Consider the following 7,958-nt stretch of genomic DNA (forward strand, 5'->3'; position numbering starts at 1 on the left):
ATTCCTTTTTAAAAAATATCTGTTTAAAAATATCCCTTAATGAGAATAGAGGTTTTAGAACACATTCCCAAATTATTTGGCAGTCTTCCATTGAATCTGGGTTCTATGATTATTTGTCAAACAGAGAATGGTGAAAGTGATGCTGTGTCACTTTCTGAACTAGGCTTTAAGAAACGAAACTGGCAGCATCTGCTTCCTATCTCTTGGGATACTCATTGTTGCAACGTAGCCGCCATGTTTTGAGGAAGCCCAAGCAGCCCATGGAGAGGCTAGGCTGAAGAGGAATTGAGGCCCCTGACCGGCACAGCTGAACTCTAGCTGATAGCTAGCATCTACTTTCCAGTCATGCGAGCAAGCCATATTGGCAGTAGATTCTCCAGCCCCTAGTTGTGCACCTGTGTGAAGCAGAGCCAAACCTTCCATGCTGAGCCTTGCCCAAACTACAGATTCATGAGCTAAACAAACTATTTTTTGGTTTTTAAGCCACTAAGTTTTGGGGTGAATCATTACTCAACGATACATAAGTAGAACATGGCCATGCCTGGTTATGAAGATGAGTTCTTCTGGACATAGTGTAGTAGATCTGCATTAGTAGGATTTCAATAGATGGCTAAATTGCTCTATGTCAGCTATAACAGGAAATGAGAGGCTTCTGAGCCAGCAAGCTAAAGAACAGAAGAAGCAGAGGATGAAGAGAGGAAGAGAGCTTCAGTAATAGGGAGTGTGGCTAAAGCATGAATGGACTCAGTGACCTCTAAAAATTATCTTGTGCCAGAGATGGCATGGTGCTAATTAAGAACAAGTATGTAAGTAGTTCAGGCTTAAGGTGTTTGCTAATGCAACGGGCCACCATATGATGGAGCACCTGCTCGTCTCCATCCCATGTATCCTAAACCTTTGGCAAACTCCTGCCATGCATATAATCTTGAGTCAGGAATACTCAGGATTGAATGAGTGTACTGCAGTACAGTCTAGTGAGGTAACGCAATGCAGAGTAGAACAGTGCACACTTGAGTCAAGATGGAGAATGGAATTTGAAAATTCTGGAAACAAGAAAAAAGAGCTGGAAGCCAGAAGTGATTCAGGAAAGTAAAAGGCCTAGAACTGCTCTCAACCTTCTTTCTTGCCCTATCACCACCAACCATGGACATATGTGAGGAATTCTAGATGTCCCTCTTTGTGGAATGTGGGTTCAAGTCTCTTTAGGGTTTCAATCTTAAGATTTACAATGACTCCAGCTGACTCATGGTTGACTTAAGGGACCTGTGATGGTATTGATCCTCGCTGTGCAGTAGGTCCCCCAAAATGTGTGCCTCTTATATTTAGATTTCAAAGGGGATAACCTCGATGACTTTCCTGGGCCTTGGTGTAGATCCTCAGGGACACTGTCATCTAGATTCCTCTTTGGTGTCAGTGGAGTACCACATACCTTGGTTGATGCTTCTCACAATGCAATTAGATTCATTTGGTTGGTCAGGTAACATAATGTGGGTTCAGGGAAAGACCCATCCCAGACTTCTGACCTCCAGAACTGTAAGATAACAAATTTGAGTCATCTTAAGCCACTGAGTGCAGTTACTGACTGCAACAGTCGAAAACTAATACGACCTGGATGTGAAATATTAGAGTATTTTAGTTAAATGAAGGATTCGAGTTAGAAAACTGAAGGAGATGAAAATGTCCAAAGCTAGTTAAACTAGCTTTTTTCTAGTTAAAATAAAGACAAACAATGCACATTTTCTTTGGAGTTACTTTTACTGGAAAAAAAAAACAAACAACGAAACATTTTTGTTTTCAAAAGAGTCGAAATAAAAGACCATTACACAAGATTGCATGATCTCTTACAAATACTGGCAATTAAGGCACATAAGCTAGTCTCACAGAATCCTCATCTAAGTAGTTTTCTCCATACGTAGTACACTGACAATGTAATTCTCAGAGCTGTTGGGCTGGATTTGCAGTCCCACTGGCCAAGCTCACTGCATTCCATAATTGAGTCACATCAGACCTCAGGTAGGAACTCTTCTACCAAAATTTCTGTCTTGAAAACAGTTCAAATTTTCACATTCTTTTCATTTACCACTGGCTTATTTCATAGTCAGGGGTATAATTCAGCATTATCCAATGTCTTTCTCCATCATCACACAATTTCCTCTGTTTGGGACATAACTTAGTCAGTCTTCACATTCTTTTCAACCACCACTGTCTTCACTGTATAATAATATGATTTAAATGTAAATATAGAAACCTATATCTTCAAAGGGAGAGGCAAAAAGGACAACCTGTTAAAAAATAGATTCAAAGACTATAGGTAATTCAGGGAGCCCTTGAAAGGACTTTCTGCCATTAACACTAGCTTGTAAAAACCAATTATGAAACTTTTTTAAAAAAGATATCAAATTAGACGTGTGTGTTTTATTCTGCACCATTATGAATTAAATAGAAATAAATCTAATAATATATTCTAGTTGCAACATGAAACAAGAATGTTAACAGCTTACAAATACTTCTGTGAATGTTCAGTTCTCTTTGGAGACACGAGACATACAAGCAAGTCCAATTTGCAGAATCCTCCCCTGGGTCTTGTAATCACATGTGCCACAAATAAACATGATTTTCCCCCCCTAGAGGACCAGAGTATGCAATTTTGATTAGATTCAAGCTCAAGGTACAATTTAGCAAATGCTACATGCTTTATTAATGATTTTATGCACCTGTGAGGTCTACTTAGGACCAAGAAGTTAATTAAGAATATAGAAACAGTCTCTCGAAAATATATATCATATCTATATGTATATCTCCTTAGAAATTATGTTAAAACCTAACAGATTTTATAAATTTGACTTTTATAAGTAGTTTTCTAAAACAAACCTACACATAATTTTCCCCCTCAACAGTACTGATAAGATACAGGGCACCTTTTTTCTTTCAAGTATTTGGGTAAAATAACATACCCTGAGAATTTGGGGTGCAAATCTACACCTTGTAAACTGTAGAATGAAACTCTTCAAGCACCACATAGGAAAATGTATACCATGGTAGTTTTTTAAACACAGAGACTATAATTGAATGTGTTTTCTCATGCACATATATATACTTATCATGAGAGTACAGTCAATCTACTTAGGAATCAATACTGTCCTGCAGTCCAAAGTATTATTTCAGGTAGCATGAGCATTCAATTCATAGCAAACACATAAAGTATGAAAATAATTAAAATGCATTAAATCTCTTTAAGAGGCAAGGATGATAGAGTCAAATCTGAAATTAAGAAAAAGAAATTTATATCATTGGGCATTTTCTAGTGATATAGGATGATTTTGAAATGTGTATTGACATTTGATATTTATCAGAGATGTCAAAATATAATTTGTTTTAACTTATTTACTCAATGATACATAGAAAGCCATATACACACAGACAGATAGAGACATATACAGACAACAGAGAGCCTGTAAGTTAAATCACTAACTGCATATCTGGGCTTTATTTAATCCTGAGGGCAATTTTAGTGAGTGTTTCTAAGAAAATATATTCTGGTGAATTAAATTTTTATACTGGTTACAAGTGTATTCAGTTTTCCAAAAACAATTCAAATAAAGCATATTTCAACCTGAGCATTTAATCAACAGGGAAAAAGGAGTCTAGATTTCTACACACAGTGCCCTGTGGTTCCTCCGGAAAACTGAGTCACATATGTAACCCTGAGAGAAAACGGCAAAAGCCAGACTCTGCCAGCCTAATTAGATTCAAGCTCAAGGCATTATTTAGGAAATGCTACACGCTTTACAAATAGTTTTGTGTAGTAAAACATAAAAGGATAGTTCACTAGCTAAAGGGAAATTGTTAGGGTAATAGTTTTATGGATTGGAAGGTTCATAGACTCTTATCCTACTTAACTTTGAAGAGCACGACCTTCATTCAAATATCAATGTGACCTCAAGACATAATAAAATAATGACAATGAGGATTTAGATTTACCTCATGTCTTTAAAAATGTTCCTCTCCATCACTTGAGGTAATAAATGGCCTAGCAGCTTTGTATGGTTTGAGGAAACAGCCATAAAATTATCAATAGATGACGTCATGTTCATAGAATATTATTTTAAGGTCATATACTCAATCACTTAGACGTTTACTACACCCTTGACAGCTCCTCAGAAGATGTAGCCTCTCTGATAAAACCAACAAATAAAAAGTTCTCCTTTCTTTCCTAGTTGCTGTCCTAGTTTACCTCAATCTGAGAATGCAAGGCTCAGATCTGCTGGTAATAAATAACAACAAACAGCTTATGGAGCCCCCGGACCATTGGTAGGTAAAAACATTACCACATTTTCTAGGAAAGAAATGTCTCTCTTTTTGAAGAGCTGGCGAGCAGTTGACTATTCAACATGACCACTGGGTTTTCCTAAAAGTCACACATGGTTTTAAAACAGTCTTAGTAATTCTGGTACTACCCACCCAAATGCTATACAAGTTTCACCAGATATGTTCAAATCCTTGAGAATTCATGGTACTGTTTTTGAGTATTATAGGTTTGAGACCTTTGAAATTGATTCTACTCTATTATTTTTATATTAAGTGACCTCATACCCAGCCAATCTCTACTGAAAACGAGGATGAGCTGATGCTGTAAGTAGTTCCCCAGTGGTGGAAAACTAAGTAAGTTCTGGGGTGAAGCTGTTGATGTCCCTGGGTAAGAAGACCTCTGTGACAAAGGAATAATACTTTCACTAATACGATACAAGGTCATCTCTTCCATACACAGAGGCTGCTTCATATTTCATGTCTCATAGAGGTTATCATTTCATTTCATAGCTCATCAGCCCAATGATTGACTAAATTGTGAACAGAGCTGACTATTTCTCTCTCAAACCTTTCCTTTTTTCCAATAGTTTTTTTTAAGGAAGTCCCCCAAAGTGAAATTGAGTTATTTTTCTAAAGAGTCTGAGATAGTAAGCATAACTACAAAGTAATTTGATTACATAAATCATATAAAAATCAATCTCATAGTTTTTTACCCACACCTTCAGTCATGAATAGGATAAAATTCTGTGGCTTCAAGAAGCAAATCTTAATTAGAAACCAATTATTTATGACCATTAAAATCAAAATAAGCCTTTTTAAAAAATGACCAGAATGCTTTATCTTTGAACAAATGAGTAACTACGAGAGTCCTTAAATAGGAAAGCCTGAAAGAATCTTCAAGGTATTCTTTTTTAGAGTAAGAAATAATCCAATGTAACATTTGTCAAATATATTGACACACATTAATTCTGACAAGCTAAATATTTATCTATAGGACTATTTAACTCTTCGAGACTCACTGTGAACACTCACTGAAATAACCTTCAGAACTGGGTTACAACTGAGTCAGTTTTGAATGTACATGCAAGATTCTGTGATTTGGATTCTCAGTATCACTTAAAACCATAGGGAGCAAGTGATGTACTCCTAGGTTACTGTTATTGGTATAGCTAGGGCTGGAGAAAATCAGAGCCACTGAATCGGAGCTTACATTCTACTCTATCACTCCAAACGCGTCACTCTTCAGATTGCGAACAATCTGTGAGAGACAGGAGTATGCAACTGTGGTGGGAATCATTGAAGAAGACAAAAAAAAAAAAATGCTATACACTCATAACAAAGTTTGGGAAATAAATACTTTATACATTTCTGAGACTAAGAACTTAATTTTAAATGCAGTTATGGGCTCTTTGGTATTTTAAGCCATTCTATTTTAAGACAACAAATAGTGTCATGATGTTGTACAAGTGGGAAAATTAAAGCACAAAAGTTAAAACCACTATTTTCACAATCAAATCTGAAATCATGCTAAATCCAATAAAAGAACATGTAGAATATAACCAAGAGAATGACTAGGCTTGGCTAGCATATGATTCAAAGTGCAGATTCATTATATTTAAAATCCAGGCACATGCTATAATTCTGTCAGCTAGTCCTCATATTCCAAGAAACTATAAGGAGATTTTTGATCCAAATTATTGATTTGCTCACTTGGTGTATAAAAGAACCAATCCCATTCTGTTGTATGGTTTGATTGAACTATGAAAATACTTAAGGGATTGTTTGTCTAGTTAAAAGAAGGGAAAGATGAATAGAAAGCTTATATACTGTATTAAAGTATAAAAAGAAAGTTGTACAGAGGAAAAAGATGCAACCATTCAATCAGCCTAGTAAAACTAAAATAACATGAAGTGTCTTAACAGAGTTGTTCAGGAAAATATAGAAACTTACACACTTGATTTATAAGAAGCAAAAACTAAGAATAATACATGTAGAGGAAGTTTTTCAGATGAATTCTTAGTGCTGTTATAATGCAGTCTTCAGATTAAAGAAGAGTAGTCCATCTTTCTGTCTTGCTCCTATAAACAAACATAGTCAAAAAACAGATTGTTAGTGCTAAAGTAAATATCACTTTTAAAGAAACAAGAACAATGTCAAACACATTTTATTTAACTATTTGGCAGATTTCAATATTAATGATGATGACATTCACATTTTAAAAAGTGTTTGCAAATATTTCTGAACTTACTAAACATTATACTGACTTTCAGGAAAGTGCCCAAAGTGGAGCTTCTCTTTGAAACTTGAATCTAATCAACTATACAAAAATGATTTGAGTTAAATATTTAGTTTCATTGAAATCATCCACAGCAGAGTTAAAACGGTATAATAGATATATTCCTGAAATATCATGCAGAAATGAAACTTAGTTTGAGTTAGTAATCTAGTTAAATGAGTGAACTCTATACTGAGAATTCTTGTAAAGTGAATGATCACTATCTAAACTACGTGGACTTTCAAGTAGTGCATTTCATTTGAAATGAGATATACTGGTTAGAACCTAAAACTTAGTTAAATTCATTCTAAGACAAGCATTGACATGTTCAAAAGCTTACTGAAAATTAGCTTTTTCTGTAGATATCTCTCTATGTGTAGTATTGCTACTAAAATTGCCTAAGGAACATTTTTTTTTTTTTAACATTTAAGAGTTGATACTTGAACTTAATATTATGAAGACAGAAATAGAGTGGCCTACAGGTAATATTTATGAGAGATTAAGAAGACTGTCATGTGAAAAATAACCTTCAAGAAGTATCAAATAACAGTTATCTAATCAATTATATGCAGAATAGCCAGCAAGGGATATTTTAATCTTGTCATCTAGAAATTGAACTGTTAAATATATGATTAAATAAAGAAGTCTATAAGAATAATTATGGTTCATATGTATATATTTTGTGTTTATTTATTTTATTCTTTTGTATTTTATATTAAGGAATGACCTTCGAGATGAAAGGGACAGTTGTGGGTTTAGAGACTCCTCATTTGCTAACTTTAAGTTTCCTACCTGAGGACATATAAAGTAACAACAGGAAAAGAAAATATAATTACAAGGGGAAGAGAAGAAAATAGAAGACAATGAAGAATCATTTCAATGCAATCCAGGGATGTGCAACAACTCAGGTTGAGTCCCATCATGAGGCAAGATTTGCAGACTCCCTGGGCAAAGTAAGAAGATCCAGAGGGGAGGGAGGAAAGACGAGAGGAAGTGGGGGGCAAGGGAGTGCGGGGAGAGAAAGAGAGTGAAAAACAGTGAGGGGGCCGAGGGCACCTCAGGACAGAGAGAATAGTCTGAGAAACAAAGGAGAAATCTGTTTATACTACCTACTGGGGTCACTTCAAGGATCCATGGTCTAGACATTGCCTTTTCATTCATTCACAGGATATTGCTTCTGCTTATGTTACCTTGAGGGAATTTTATTTGAAATCTTGAAAGTAATAAAGTTGCTCCAATTTCTATTAAGGATAAAATAACAAAATCACCAGTTTAACCAATCGGAGGATCGTGAAGGAGTCAGTTAAAGATGAGAGGGGTAACTACACTGTGTCACCAGGCAGTTTGGCCTAGATGACTTCCCATGATTATAGGA

The 7,958-nt window shown here is 35.4% G+C and overlaps 1 protein-coding gene across 1 annotated transcript in view; it reads right to left on the reverse strand.

The window, feature by feature from the left end:
* Positions 1 to 1,736: 1,736 nt before the first annotated feature.
* Positions 1,737 to 7,958, reverse strand: part of CUNH4orf54 (chromosome unknown C4orf54 homolog) — a 20,229-nt gene continuing 14,007 nt past the window's right edge. Inside the window, exon 3 of the mRNA XM_025051816.1 lies at positions 1,737 to 6,386. The gene's annotated coding sequence lies outside the window, so the exon portion shown is untranslated. The remainder of the gene's footprint in view (positions 6,387 to 7,958) is intronic.

Source organism: Pteropus alecto, unplaced genomic scaffold, assembly GCF_000325575.1.
Source record: "Pteropus alecto unplaced genomic scaffold, ASM32557v1 scaffold5, whole genome shotgun sequence".
Lineage (NCBI taxonomy): Eukaryota > Metazoa > Chordata > Mammalia > Chiroptera > Pteropodidae > Pteropus > Pteropus alecto.